Below are 16422 nucleotides of genomic sequence, written 5' to 3'. Positions count from 1 at the left end.
TGTACTAAGCCATCACCAATGCTGTTAATTGAAACCCTGCCTGGCAATATCAGTAGAAAAGCCAAACACCAAGTGGTCCTTGAGACTACGTTCCTCATCCTTTGTGGCTGAGGTCTGCTTAAGGTTTAGGCACAATAAGGTTGTAGGGCTGGTACCCATGCTTTTGAGTCTTCAACTCTATAAACCTGGCACTTTTCATGAGCAGCCAGCTCATTAAAAAGAGGAAAAAAGGCCCAGATTTTAGATTCATATTTTGTTACTATGTTTTTTAGCTAAACCTACCTCTATAAAGTATATTCTTTGCTTTCCATACAGATATTTAATGGATGACTTTGCACAGAGACAGAAAAGAAATGGTATCAGGATAATAAATCAGAACTTAATGGATTCAATCTGCACTCTGGACCTCATTAATGCTGAAATAATGCCCAGTGTTCACTGGAGATGGAGGCAGTAATTTTTGATGTCTGAGGACTTAAATATATGGGAACGCACAGACAGGTTGAAACAAATTGACTAAAATTGTGAAATTTAATGCATGAGTTAAAAAGCAAATTCAGTGGTTGTGCGAATGAACTTATTCAGACATAAAGTGACTTTCTATTGCTGTAACTTAACCTTGAACACTGCTGTGCATCCACCTGTTGCAGCTTGCAGGGGGCGTGCTACGGAGCAGGGAACTGACTCCACTACCCTCAGTCTCCACTGCATAGATTGCTTGGGGAGTTGAAGCTGGAGACAATTTTCTGTACAGGCTTTGCAAGTCCTCCCCCTCCTCTGTGCAGGGGAAGCAAACCAGGATGTTTCTGTGATGAGAGTGATAAGTCAGGGACAGGAGTTGACCTTAAAATATTATTTTTAAAACAGCTGTATTTTTGCCAAATATTTTTTAAACTTGAGGATTTCTATTTCTCGATTCAGAATACTTAAGGGCCCTCTGTTGCCAATGATTTTCAGTGCTTTGGGGTGTATATGTCTAGCAGCACTTCTCCTTTGTATTTTCTTTTTTAGGCAAGATAGCAGCAGCAACAGCCTCAGTTTTGTACACTACTTATTGTTCTCTTCTGAATGTCTTCAATGGATACAGCAAAATGCTGCTGAATAACACTTATACTCCCAGCACAAAAAGAAGTTCAAAAGCAGATCAGACATGTAAAAAGACTAAAGTTGCAATAAGCCCTAAAGGCAAACTGTAAACTAGGAAGCTAAATTCATTTTCAAGTTATAGCATAGAATCACATTTAAAAAAAAATGAACAGAATTAGAGTGTAATTTCCAGTCCTCTCCAAAATGATTCTTCAGTTAGAAGCAGAATCCACGAGAAAAGAGACTGTAGAGACAAAAGAATGATCTGTGGTTAAAATCTATTAATTTTATTTATTTACTTATTTGCTGGCATCCATTTGGAACAGACACACATGCATCTTTTCATGTCAATATTGTCTCCACAAAAAAGAGGTGATAAAATTACATGCTGCACATCTTTGGAATTTCAGTGCTTCTCAGTCCTCTGTGTTCATGTTTCTGTGGATACCCAGTTCATCTGTAATACAGGAACAGAAATGTAAACTCGAGACTGGCAAAGCACCCTCAATTAATAATGTTGGCACATTAGCAAGTGATATTTTGCGTCACTTTGCTTTGTTCTGTCAGGTGTGAATGTTATAGCATTCAAGGAATCATCAACATTTCAAGCACTACTTCAAATGAGTAGACTTTTTGTTTGGAGAGACATTTACAGAACTGCTGAGCATTTTGTTTTGTGAGAATGTATTTGACAGTCTGGATGGCAGAAACAGGTATATTCATTTCTGTATACTTCTGCTGAGGAAGTAACCAGTTATTTTAACTGAATGATTGTGTCTGGTAATTAAAAGCCAGAATCCAAAAAAGGTAATTCAAGCTCCCTTGAGGTTTTGCAGCTATGGGAAGCCCCTAGGTAATTCACAAGAAACCCAGATAAACAACCTCTTGATGTTATTGTATAATGGTTGCTGAGTTAACAAAAGGGTTTTGACCCTGAGGTAGGTACAATGTAATCAGTTTCAGTAACCTTCACACTTTTTATTTCCTTCCTTTTATTTCAACACACAATCACTTCATTTTGAGGTAGCATAGCTCCTTTTCCAGCAAATGTAACTACCCATTTTCTGTCTTAACTGAGTCTAGGATTCCTTCTGTAACCTAGTTTTTAATTAGCCTGAAGAACTCTTTGCAGCAACACACTGATGAATCTCAAAGCTTACAAGGGTCAAAGAAATCAAGAAACATTGCACTAGTATATAGAGAACAGTTCTCTATCAAAAAGCCCTACCCACCTGTCTGTGGACGTGGCCTGGTAGGGACCTGCGGCTGGGGAACAGGTACGATGCCCTGGCAGCTTTGGTGGAGGATGCAGCAGAGGAGGCCACAGAGGAAGTAATCCCTGCAACCCCCACTGGACAGACTGGTGGACCATTGCCCAGTCAGAAGAAGAAATGCCAGGTTATTGTGGTGGGCGACTCATTCGGACGAGGCACGGAGGGCCAATCTGCCAACTGGATCGTATGGCAAGAGATGTCTCCTGAGTGCACAGAGCTAAGATCAGCGACATCACCAAAAAGATTCCTGATCTCATCCAGCCCTTCGACTACTACCCCATGGTCCTTGTCCATGTGGGCACAAATGATGCAGCTGGGAGTAGTCCTGATGACATCATGAAGGACTTCCATGAGCTGGGGGCCGAGCTTAGGAAGTTGGTGGCACAGGTGGTATTCCCTTCCATCCTTCCAGTTGGAAGAAGCCGGCGGCACCGGGATGCCTGCATAAGGGTAGTCAATCAGCGGCTACAGAGATGGTGTCTTCAGGAGGGCTTTGGATTCTACAGCCACGATCAGCACTTCCAGGGAGGAGGCTTCCTGGGATGGGACTTGTCCTGGTTCTCTTCACTTGGTGGGAGATGCTATTGTTGTGGCTGCTGCTCTAGCAGCACAGACTAGGCTGCTGCCACTTGGGGCAGCAGTACGGGCTCCAGAGATGATGCTTCTGGTGTTCCTTTCATAACCCCTCCCACCCCAACACAGGGATGTGCCTCCAATGGCAAAGCCCTGCTGGGGGGTTCCATTCAAACCTCTCTGACCTTCCAGATACACTACTGGGCATGGGACTGCTTCTGCCCAGGTCCTGTGGGTGGGCTGCTCAGGGCTATGCAAAGAATTATGGGGGGAGGGGGCCATACTGGCACCCCTCTGGTGCCCCATTCACCACCCCCGCATGTTACTGAGTATATTACGGAAGGAGGAAGGAAATGGGTTACAACAGGAGAAGGAAGCGAAAGAATAAAATAAATAAGTTCAGGATCCTGAGAACTAGAGACAGTTGATTAATGCTACTTCTAGTGTTTCAGTTGTGAGATTCCATAGTGATATCTCAGAAATACTGGAATTATATTGGCTTTACCATTTTTAGCATTTTTTCATAGAATTTTGTACCTCACATTGCTAGGCCACTGCCTCTCCCTTCAATAACAAAAGATAGCTGAGCCTGGAAAAGATAAATGTTTTCAGTGGGGGGGAGGTATTTTTTGTTTTAAAATAACATATCCAAATACCACATGCCAAAAAGTGACTCAGTTCTTGTGTTTATGCAAATTCATGGAAGATCTGTGCTGTAAAAATATAAAATCCATGCTTATCTTTTTTTTTTAATAACTGGCTAATAATTTCATTGTATATTTGCCAACACGCAACATGGTTACATTTTCATAGAAAATTATACCCATGTACAAACAAATAGCATAAGTATTCTCCTTGAAGATGGTTCTTATGCTTCAATATCAGTGAACATAGTTACCCTTATGTTTAAGTTCTGCTAAGTATACAAATTACGTACTCCACCCTTCTTAGAACATCAATGTGAGGGGTCAAGTATTTTGGGTGCTTGAAAGAAATATTGCTGTATTGAAAGTGCTGAAACGGTAGACTCAGGAAGGGAATGAGAAGAGAGGAGAGAAACAACAATAAGATCCTACAGTCAGTTCAATGTCTCACATGCTGCATAGTTTTGTAATACTTAATGTGATTTATTTATTACTTGCAAAAACTATGTTGAAGGAATGCTATTTATTTTTCAAAACAAATCACTGAAAAATTAGGAAAAGCCAGAAGTTTGTAGGTTTTAGTTTTAATTCAGCCCCTCTTCTATGTATACATTAAGGCTAGGTACAGAAGTTACAATTAATGTGCATTAAGCATGCAGAAACCACTTTACAACTGTAACAAAACAGACATTCACAGCACACAAAGTGCTTTAAAAATGGAAGATCCTGCTCTAAGTTAACCCTGGATGGAAGTGGTATCAGACTAAAGTGAATTATTTAGAGTGCTTCAGCAAACACCTGTACCAGATCCTGCCCTGAGTTAAAGTAGGTTGCATGCCACCAGCATCCTAAGGGTCCCATAATAGGTGGCTTGCTGGCCTTGGTTGATGCTCCTCTTCTCCTGGCAAACACCAGCCCAGGACTACCCCTGGGCTGTCACAGAAAAGAGATAGAAAAGGCTCTCTCCTCCTTGTTTGGCCAGGTGGAGGGCAGAAGGAACGGAGGAACCACCATCACAAGCCCCCCTGCTCCCAACTTGCTGGCTAGGGTCTTTTGGGGGGAAGGCCTGATCTGCATGGTAAAGGGGGTCCCTTTCCTCCCTGTTTACAGTTCACAGTGCACCAAAAAGCCATGCAGGACAGCCCCACACTACAGCTTTTGACTGCCATTGTCAGGAAGCTCAGGAGCACAGGGTTGGGGGAAAGAAGTCCCCCCTGCCATAAGCCCTCCCCTCTTCCCCCCACAACTTGCTGGCTGGAGTCTTGGGACACCAGGCCAGGTCCATGTGGCACCTTCTCTCTGCCCCCCCCCCCCCCCGACAGTTGCAGGCAAAGGCTGCAGCAGGGACTGCAGGGACAGGCTTTTTGCCGCATCGGGAACCGTAGCTGGGGGAAGAGGGGGAGGAAGAGAGCTCTTACAAACTCTGCAACAAGCAGGGTAGATCAAATACAGCAAGTCTAAGAAGCCTTGATGCCCAATGAGACATTTCCAGATCCCATTTAATGCTGAGCTCATGATGGCAATTATCATCTCTGTGCTGAAGGAATGGTAATTAATGAAGTGGACTCATGAAAGCACATATAGAATCTGAAATGAAACCATAACTGATATGATTATATTTCTGACATGTTCCTTGCCTTCCCTGCCTTTGTTAAGTCATGGAAGTCGGGAGTTCTAACAAATAGAAAATGCGTGCCCGGGATTTAAAACTGGATGTTAATCTGTCATGTCTTTTTAAATAAATCATTTACTTTTAAGAAGAGTATTATTCTGTATAGTTTATGAAGTTTGAGGCAATGTTGTCTAGCAATTTCAGCTAAAAGCTGTCTTGGATATTAGTTCAAATAAGCCACTTAATCTTTATTAGTTATTTGGTTAGTCTGTTGATTTCTTTTATCTCATTCAACCAGCTGGAAAACTTATCAGAGTAGGAAACTGCACTGAAAACCAGATATATCATGTGCAGTCTTGGATACTTAGGAGGTCAAGACTGGGTCATGAGGCAACCAGGTACTTGTATACATAAGCACATAAGGCCAATGTTAGCAATATTTGTAATCTGGCATTCTCGTTGTAACCTTCCTAGTTTTCTAGCAGGGAAGAAAATTAAAGGTCCTGCTCAAGGCATTATGCATCTCATTGTAATTCAACTACTACCATATCACCTCTTTCCTTCCCATGCCTCCCTCTAGCTCATTGAAGGGAGAGAAAAGAAACACTTCAGACTTCCCGAGAGGGGAAAAAAACCCTGTTATTTTTAATTTATTGATATTGCCATGTCCCCTAAAGTCATGGTCTGGGACCCCATTGTGACAGGTGCAGTACAGATATGGAATAAAAAGTCACCTGATTCTATCTGTCCTACATACTAGAAAGACAAGCAATTACTTCTGGCACTATTGAGCTTCTTTGAAGGGAATTCTGGGCAGAATATGTAGTTTTCTCAATCTGTGGTAAAGGAAACTGAGAAATTCTCAATTCTATCTTGGGGATCAAGGCAGAAGTATTTACTGACCAGAGTTGTTCTCCTTTCCTCTGACATGTCTCTTTCTGGTGTGTGTGTTCTAAGTGGAAAGGGGGAATGTAGGGGTGGGAAGACTGGAGGTAAGAGACATAGTACTCATAGTAAATGAGCAAAAAAAGATATAGGACACATCTTCAGCTAGTATTAGTGGGCATAGGTGCATTGACTTCACCATGGCTAGAGCTGTGTACAGGAGCCCATATACTTTCTTGGGGCTTCCCAGTGCATTTTCTATTTTCTTGTTCATAGTATTAAGCTGTTCATGGTAAGCACTGTCTATATTTTGTGTCTTCAAATTGCATTATTCATAATAGGTGTTTAGAAGCATATGAAAAATATTTCAAAATGCATTAATTCAATATTATCCACTCAAAAATGAAAGACCTTTGCGAAAGAGAAGATTCCTTTGTCCAGATTGTGTGGTCACATATACACACATTGTAAGGCTTGCAGTACCTAAATGACTTTACAACCTTCCAAAGCATGCTCTGAATCTTACATTTTGTTTCTGCTATGGTAAATATTTTTCTTCTATGGCTAATTCCATTACTGTTTCAAGCATTTCCATTTAAAGTTCTCTAGGCTAGGTACAGATATTCAAAAAGTCCGAGGCTGAATTGATCTAAGTTATGCGGGTTTCTGTAAGCTGCGTAATTTAGATCAGTAGCAAACGGAACACACATTCACCCTTTTGTGGGGAGGGAAAGCAAGTCTTAAACCAGGTTCAGCCATTTTTAAACCAGTCTGTGCACTGAGCTTGTGTTCTGTTTTGGGTATAGATTAGGGCTGTGCGAAATTTTGGCAGCCGTTTTGTTTCAGAGGTGTTTTGGACCGATTTGGTGCCCAAAACACCAAATCCAAATCGAAGTGGAAGACTCAGGAACATCTCTGACATGAAATGAGGCATCCAAAAATGTTTTGGAAATGTTTCAGAAAATTGCAGTTTCAGAGCCGAGCTTGCAGGGAAACAACTGTATGCTGCTGCCCTGCCACACGACTCAGCTCCACAAGGAGCAGAGGTCCGCAGTAGGGATCTCCTTGTTGCCACTGTCCACCCCGGCAACATGGGGTTGCATGGGGCGGGCAGTGATGGCGAGGAGATCCCGGTGTGGATCTCTGCTCCCTGCAGAGCCAGGTTGTGTGGCAGGACTGTGCTGGTCCCTGTCATGTGACAGGGACCAGCTCTGCAGGGAGCTCTGCAGGAAGCAGAGATCCATGCTGGGGTGTCCTCACTGCCACTGCCTGCCCTGCGCAACCCCACATTGCTGGGGCAGTGCAGGGCAGGCAGTGGCAGCAAGGAGACTCCTGTCATGGATCTCTGCTCCTTGCAGAGCCAAGTCACTTGGCAGGGACCAGCAGGCTTGCTTCCTGCTCTGCACTTCTTTCCTGGCCCACTGTCCAGCATGACAGGGATCAGAGATCCACGTGGGGGTCTCCTCACCTGCATGTAGGGCAGTGGCCCTCCCCCTCCCTCAGACAAATCACCCATGGCTTTTATGCTGTGCCCATTTTTTGTCCAGTGTAGCATTTTTTCTTTTCTTATACTCGAACAATTCTAAAGTCAAAATCTGTTAACTGGAATTTCATCTATGCTTTGTTGCCTTGATGCATTTCTGAATTTACTGAGCTTTATTGTAATTTTTTTTCCCCAAATGCTAAAAGGGACAGCTCTTGGATTACTGGATAAAGCTAGACTCAATCTTCTTTTTCCAGCTAAATTAGTGTATTGAACGTTATCATTCATGATTCATACAAATTGGCTTCCTGCTGCACTATAAATCGGAACTTTGTGGCATTATCTCAGATTTTAATTTCCATTCCTTTGCCAGGCATAATATTTCTAGTATTAGTAAGTTATTCTTGTTTAGGAGTAGCCAGTTACAACACCTATATCAGGAAATTTAGTAAATTAGGCACACATCCTTGAAAGGAACTTTGGTGCTGAAAGTAGAATTTATGTGTCAAAATTTCCACCTAAATCCAAAACTGTAATCTTCAAACCCCTGGTCAATTGCCACTTAATCCTAGGGAAGTACCAAATTCCACAGAAGTTTTGTTGCACGGCATAGCCCCAGAATCCTAAAGCTCCACTTCTGCAAACATTCAGAGACAGGTTACAGGGGTGGGCGGATGAGAACAGGATGGGTTTCAACACTGACAAGTGCAAGGTGCTGCACCTGGGGAGGAAGAACCAGCAGCAAACCTACAGGCTGGGGAACTCCCTTCTCGTCAGTGCAGAGGCAGAAAAGGATCTTGGAGTCATTATTGATGCCAAAATGAACATGGGCCAACAGTGTGAGGAAGCATTCAGGAAGGCTAACCACACCTTGTCATGCATCCACAGATGCATCTCAAGCTGGTCCAAGGTGGTGATCCTCCCCCTCTATGCAACACTGGTTAGGCCGCAGTTGGAGTTCTGGGCGCCTTCAGGAGGGATGTGGACAACATGGAACGGATCCAGAGGAGGGCCACCCGCATGATCAGGAGTCAGGCAGGCCCTACGAAGAGAGGCTAAGGGACCTGAACCTGTTCAGCCTCCATAAGAGAAGGCTGAGGTGGGATTTACTGGCCATTTACAAACTAGTCAGGGGGGACCAACAGGCATTGGGGGAGTCCCTGTTCCCCCGAGCACTACCAGGAGTAACTAGAAATAACTGTCACAACCTGGCAGAGGGTAGATTCAGACTAGACATCAGGAGGCGCTACTTCACAGTCAGGGCGGCTAGGACCTGGAACCAACTTCCAAGCGAAGTGGTGCTGGCTCCTACCCAGGGGTCTTTAAGAGGAGGTTAGATGAACACCTTGCTGGGGTCATTTGACCCCAGTACTTTTTCCTGCCGTGGCAGGGGGTTGGACTTGATGATCTGCTCAGGTCCCTTCTGACCCTACCAACTATGAAACTATAAAACTATGAAACTATTTGATAGGGGTGAATAACTTGGTACATAGCTCTACATATTTAGCCTCAGGGACACTGGGTGCATTTACATGAGATGATTTACTGCACAGGAAACTAATTTGCTGCACTGTAAAGCCCCTCCATCTACACAGGCATGGCAAGTAGGACACATTAGGTTAATTTATAGCACTTACCCAAAATCTGAAAGACCTGAGCTAAGTTCCCTCCTTTACCTGAGGCGATTGATTCCCACACATCCAAACCTCCTAGAAGGATGTCCTAATAACAAGGCTAAAATGGGAGGAGACACTTTGCCTCCTGTTTTGAACTGGCTCTACAGAACATAAAAGATTCACTGGGTCAGATAGAGAGAGAGAGAGAGAGAGATTTTAATTCTCTGTTCTAATGATTAGGGCTTTCATATCAGGAGAGGAGGCTGGGTTTTATATTTGATCAGAAGGCCTATTTATATATTGAATGCAGGGTCTGTTTAACATAAAATAAAGTCCTTAGAGCAGAGACTGAGCTCTACGTCTCCCTGGGTGCATCTACACAAGATGTTTACTGTGGAGTTGCCTCATTAGCTCCACAATAAATGGCTCATCATAATTGGCATCTACACATGTGGCCCTATTAGGCCACAGGAAACTAATAAACTCTATAGCGGAGCAGGACTTGTAAATAAATATGGAGTTTTTTTTCTTGCACAGGTGTATTTGTTTTCTTAAATATAAAAGTTATTTCTCTGTCCTTCCATCTGGAAAAGGATAGTGCAGTAGAGCCAGGTTACATGCTCTTTCTCATGTTTTCAGTGGTCTGTACAAATCTTAGAAAGACATCAAAAAGAAAATAGATGGAACTTAATAATGATCCCAATCAAAACATGATATCAAATTTGCCTAACGACTTACAGATATTATCCACATCTATTGCTGCACTATAAATAAGATATTATGTGACTAGGATTTAATTCGGTCGTGTTTTAACATTCTCATCATTTTGGAGTTGGCTTAGCTGAAACTGAGGACAAAGGAAGGATCTCCATTGACTTCACTAGGAGTTGGCTCTAGGCAAAGGAGAAATAGTTAAGAATTAAGTTACAGTTTGTTCTTGGCCTGCCCCTAGCATAAAAACATCTAAACATGGCCTCATATGAAACACAGTTTGTAAAATTAAAGGCCTCTGAGTAATTCAGAAAATGCAAACATTTTGTCTATTTGTTTAAAACTTGAAGGGCAATTAGTCAGAGTGATTTCAAATGATGAGTGCTTAAAGTGATTTTTTTTAAGTGTACTTGATGTCTATATTATGCAAGTCTGTCCAATATAAAAAAAGGGAGGCTTGAGTGTAACACCTTAAACTATTAATTAAATAACACTGGAATCTAGCAGAATCCTATTTAAATATCTGATAGAATTTTATTCACAAACATCGAATATACTACTTTTCTAGAGAAGCTTGCTTTATAGAATTTCTATGGCATTTTTTTGCCTAGTCACCAAGCCATTTTGTTGAGTCCTATCTGCTTTGTGTAAATTCTAAACAAGGAAGGAATAGTGAAGAAAAGAAAGGAACCTCAGATCCTTGCAGGAGGCTTTGTAGTTCTTAAGGGCAGTATTGGATAGAGGCAGGAACTCTCCCAAGTTCATAAGGTCTATATTGCAGGCAAGTGTGATCGTCAAAGCTTATTTAAATAGGAAGAAGAAAGAAAGCAATAGCTACAATGAAAATGGAGAGCTCCTAAACATGATTTTTACAAATGAAATTAACCTTAAATTTACCTTGAAGTTAATGTTATTATCCAGTTAAGGTTGACACCAACAAAACTTTGCAATAAAAACCTATACATTTATTAATATAGAGGGGCAGCAAAACTTATGGAAGGGTCATATCTGATTGCTCACAACTGATATGAGCTGATAAATAAAGCTACATGCAAAATATATCCTATTTTTTAAAAAGCTAATTAGTAATGTCAGTTAAAAATAACAAAGTTGTGATGTTAGTGGAAATAACATGTAATATGATGCAAGCAGGAAAAGCATTTGATAGGCATGTTTTGAATATGATTAAATGTCTTTATTTGCCTTGCCTTATTGCTTGTAATAGATTACCTTTCTGTGTGCAGTTGTTCTATATGAACATTCCTTTCTTGGGTTTGCTATTTTTATATAAAATAATATTTCAAACAGGGCAAAGCCCTGCCTTTCACAAAGTTCCACATTTTGTAATAAAATCCTTCATTTTAAAAATGCTTAAAGTGCCTTTTAAGAAACTAAGCAGAAGTTAAATGTTTTGATCTCTACCTTCCTGCTGAGATTTGATTTCAGTCCTCCTGAGAAGTGTGGTTCATTTGCTCAATGTTCAAGATTTTTTTTTTTAAAGAGGTTATTAAAGCCATTAGAATTTTTTCTCCCTTCTACAACTCTGTGCACTTTCATATATCCTGCCATCCTTTTAGAATGGTTAAACGAGAATTAATTGCAAATTGCAGCACAGATACCAAGTTAAAATGCAAATCCACCATTTGCAAAAAAATTCTCTTGCTTGAATTTGTGATGGGACATCTGCTCATGTCAAATTTCTCTTTGGATATCTCAGTATAACCAACCAACACAAAGCAAGGAAAAAATAAAATAAAATTGCTTAGAACTTATGTCTTGTTGTTTCTAGAACATCTGAATAACAAACATCATACAAGCTTTAGACAAAGCAAAGAACAAACTTTTTTTTTCTTTTATAATCACAAGGCAGTTCAAATATGTTTTGAAAACGTTATTTGACTGTATCTCCTGAAAACAGTAATGCAGGGACAAAAACCTGTGTCAAGCAAAACTTAAAATAGTTTTAAATTTAGATAAGTTTTCCACATGTATGCAATTTCACCTGTATCCTCTGATGTTTTTTTCTTCCACATTTCTTCCAAAATCTGACTCTTCTGATCTGAGCAAAAGGAATTTTAAAGGTTACTTCAAATTGAATAAGATAGAACTGTCTAGGAAAGCAGAGGTGAAACAGATGGCAGTAACACTTCTCTATTTTTGTTCCAGGAGCCGAGACTTCTTGGTCAAGGGAGAAGTATTTTCAGGGGGCCTGTAGTGCTACGAATATGGATAGTTGTTTGCTAGCCTTGGCAAAAAGGTGAATATCCACCACTGTGAACAAACTCATCTCTAACTGGGAGGTATCTAAATAATAAGAAGCAGGCATACAAACCTACTATTGTAGACACCTCAAGTTGGAATATCAGCAGTCCTGGATTATTTCCTGATCCATTAAATATGCTACAGACTAAACACTACAATCAATTTGTCAGTATTTTGTGAAAAGTAGGACTACTACAGTCTTAGAAGATTTTCTTGGTGAAGAATTTTGCCCTTACACATTTTAGGGAGCAATTGTTGACTCAAGACCTAGCTCAGTCAAGGCACAGAAACACGTAAGACCTGCCTGTACTATCATGGAAGCAGGTTCTGGCAAGACAGGATGAAAGAAACCCTGCCCACCTGCATCTACAAGCATGTTCAAAACTCCAAAATATGCTCCAAAGCCAGCTGATACAGACTTATTCCTCTATAGTGTTTCTCAAGCCCTCAGGTTCCTGCAGGCTTGAGAGTGGCTAGTGGAAATGAGCTCAGATTTACCTCACCAGAGAGCTTCTGATTTGTAATGCTCCAGTCAGCAGGGATTACTCATGCTAAGTCCAAATAGTCTGAAGTTACAACATTGAACTTTTGCAAGGAATGTCTTGTGATAGACTACACACCACGGGCACGTCCAGATGTGCATGGACGCATGGTTCCCTGGAGACAAGTAATGGCAGCTCACCCCAAGGAACGCCTGAGCCACACGCGCTTTGGCGCACAGAAAGTTACCCCAGGTGGGGTAGGGGAAGCTGAGGCCAACACTGTGCTGGGCCCAGCAGCCTTACCCAGGATCCTGGGGGCCTCCTGAGGCTGCAGCAACAGTAATTTTCCCATGCGGAGCCTGGCTAGCATTGGACTCTGGCTCTGGGCAGGCCGGCTCCATCTTTCAGCAGCATGCGCTGGCCAAGTATGCATTGCTGTTTGTTTGGGGTTTTTTCCGTGGGTCTTTTTGAGCCCTGTATATCCAGGGGTCAAAAAAACCCTGGCTCAGCGCGTGCTTGGGCAGAGAGCTCTTGCAGCACAGAGACCACCGGACTGTGTGGTATGTGGTGTTGCAAACGTGTTTGCAGTGCTACGTACCACACGACCGCGCTCGTCTGGATGCGCCCTAAAAATGTATACATCAAATAATTCTGTAAAAGTAATACATTCAGCATTAAGAGGTGACGTGTGAACACAAAATAGGCAGATACAACTAAAAAGATTTTATTTTAATTACCGAGCCTTTAATGTCACCATTTGGCATCTGCTTCACTTTCATGACTTAGTCCTTTATGAAAACTATTCACAAGCCTAAATGAACACCACATTGTCTCCCTTTGCCAGATTTAAGGAAAATTTGAGATGAATTCCACCTTTTCTTAATTCTGTGAGAACAAGTAAGGTAGATATACGGCCTTTACTTCCATTTAAACAACTCTATAAAAGGCCGTATAAAAGCCAATGAAAACAGTGCTAAGCAATTCAATGATCCTAAATTTAGATACCTGATAGTTATCCTGTCCTTATTTCACTCCTCCACCCATATCAATTCTATTTTCATCTTCTAGCTCCATGTAGTTATTCTTTTAACTTTCTTCTTCCAAATCAAATCACTGTGTTTTCTATCAAGAGAGTCTATGAGATATGTTAGTGTTTTTGTTCAGACCTGCAAGTGTCTTAAAAAGTCTTTTAAATATACTTTTTTAAAGGGCTTATTTTTAGGTCAATTCAAGTGCTAAAATATCACACCAAGTCTTAGATGTTGAAGAATTGATTCCAAAGAGACATTCACAATAATTACAGGGACACACCAGAGTCAATATGATTAAACTCAGCTTAAACTGCTCTTTATTAAGTCTTAGTCACATTGATGTGCTGCATTTATTATGCCAGTGAAACTGCTGGTAAATTGTTTAAACGAAATAGAGCCAAAAAAACTAAATACACAATGCTATTTATTTTTAATAGTTGGCTTTTGGTCTTATTGTAGTCATGTTGTAATCTCCTACAATTAATTCATGGGCACCTCACCCATGATGATAAAAGGAATGCTTGATTGCTTGTTTGCTACAAGTTAAATTGCATGATTCAGCAGCATTTTAGTGGGAGAGTTTATAGCAGAGACATGCTGGGATTGATGTACAAGCTCACGTCTACCCAGCGTGACTGCCTGCACATATGGAAATTGTATTAAAGAGGCGCTAATCTATTAGATTCAAAGTTGCCCCTTTTTCCTGCTTACTTCATATACAAATGTTAGATCATTTATCAAATTTATAAACACCTACTATATTTTGCTGTGATTACTCATAGATTATAGAAATATCAATCCAAGTCACTGCTTACAAGGGCAAAAGAAGTGTTTGTACATACATTGACAACTTTTATTATATCAGCAACTCCTTCCTTGAATCCTACAGTTGTCCTTTTGCTGGTATTACTGAACTTGGATGGGTCTCTGGAGGAGTGAAGGGTCTGACGATGGATCTGAGCCACCATTAACTATAAGTCTAAAGCTATCTCCATAAATATCCTAGGACCATAGAATTTTTCTATTTATTGTGGGATTTTGTACACTGTCCCTTTTTGAAGAAGTCCTAGTTGATCTAAAAATTCTGGAAGGGTCTTCAGCATACTCTCTAGGAGAATTCTTTTCCTTAATCTACACCGATTGAAGGCTGACTTATGTTGTGAAGCATAAATTCGAGATCCTTTTTTTAAAGAGCTGCATTATTAGTTCTAACTCATATAAAAATGGATGTGATCTAAGCAAATGTAACATATCTTCCTTCCTGCAATTAATGTAGTCTAATAAAATGCTGTTCTGAACTTTGAATGTAGCAAAACTTGAAAAGTTCTGTTTAAAAACTACTTTATATTATGTTGGAGTACATGGATGTGAAGTATTACAATTATATTTCACAAGTCATTTATAGTGAGATAATTTTACTTTGCTGCAAGTTTTAGCCTAAAAATACTGATCTTCAAATAAATGTTTCCACAGATAGATGAAGATTTAATCGTGTTCAGTATTTTTGTTTTTATGGTTCTGTCCTGAGTTCACTTCTTGCCTAGTTGTCTTAATAAATTATTATCCATGTTGCTATTTCTTTAATTAAGCAAAACTATGCCACACAGAAAGCTACTGTTTGGTAGGTTAGAATCTAACTTTACCATAGATTTAGAGCACGGTGGAGGATGTGGCATACTGTGTTCCCAGAAGTGGAACAGCGAACAAACTGTGGCCCACAATCCTAGCTTCTTTTGCTCACCTTGCTGTCCAAGTTAAATGACTCCACCTTGCAGGAAAGCTCGTCTTATCCTGCATGCTGACTTAGCTTCTCTGCACAGGAAGCAAAGTGAACTGGCCCAGGGATCCTCTGCACTACTTCCCCATGCACTACTTCCCCATTTGCTTGCAGTGAGAAATTTCAGGTGAGTTGTTTCTACTTCTTCTTACTTCCCTATAGGGCCAAAAATGGGCTGTGACAATCTAGCACACTGATAATTGAGATGGCAGAATCAGGTCCTCAAGCAGCAACCACAGTGCCTTGGCCTGATCCAGACAAACTGTGAGATTTAACAGTCCTGTCATATTTGCTTTCATCTCCTGCCCAAGAAGCTCACAGAGCACAACCTTTACAAAACCTCCAGAAGTGAAATTATCCTAACAGCAGCATAAGCTCTGCTTTGCCTTATGAACCTGAGACCTAGAAAAAATGTTTCTTGAATTTCATTCAACTGTAGTTATATTCAAGTGGAATGCAGTTAAATTCTGGATGTAATGATGGAGCATTCTGTGAACAAGATAGACTTTATGAACCAAAGTTAAATGGTTTTGGAGTGTTCCTCATCATGGAGAGTGATATCCAAAATCAACCATCAGAACTGACCATAAGTGTCACTGTATCTGTCACTGTCACTGTATCTAAAAATGCATACAGAACTGGTAATACTGGAATGATGTTATAACTATAATAGTCCAGTAAATAAGCAAAGCAAGGTTTTTGTGTGTGATACTTAACACTGAAAAATGCAAAGTTCACCACAAGATGAACATAAGCTTTCAATGTGATGCTGCGGCTAGTAAAGCAAGCAAAATGCTGGCTTGCATCCATAGATGCTTCTCAAGCAAATCCTGGGACGTCATTCTCCCCCTGTACTCGGCCTTGCTGAGGCCGGAGCTGGAGTACTGCATCCAGTTTTGGGCTCCACAATTCAAAAAGGATGTGGAGAAGCTTGAGAGAGTCCAGAGAAGAGCCACGCGCATGATCAAAGGTCAGGAAAACAGACC

This window comes from Alligator mississippiensis, chromosome 1 (assembly GCF_030867095.1).
Source record: "Alligator mississippiensis isolate rAllMis1 chromosome 1, rAllMis1, whole genome shotgun sequence".
NCBI classification, from domain to species: Eukaryota; Metazoa; Chordata; order Crocodylia; family Alligatoridae; genus Alligator; species Alligator mississippiensis.
The sequence above is the reverse complement of the archived record's forward strand: the minus strand, read 5'-3'. Positions refer to the sequence as shown.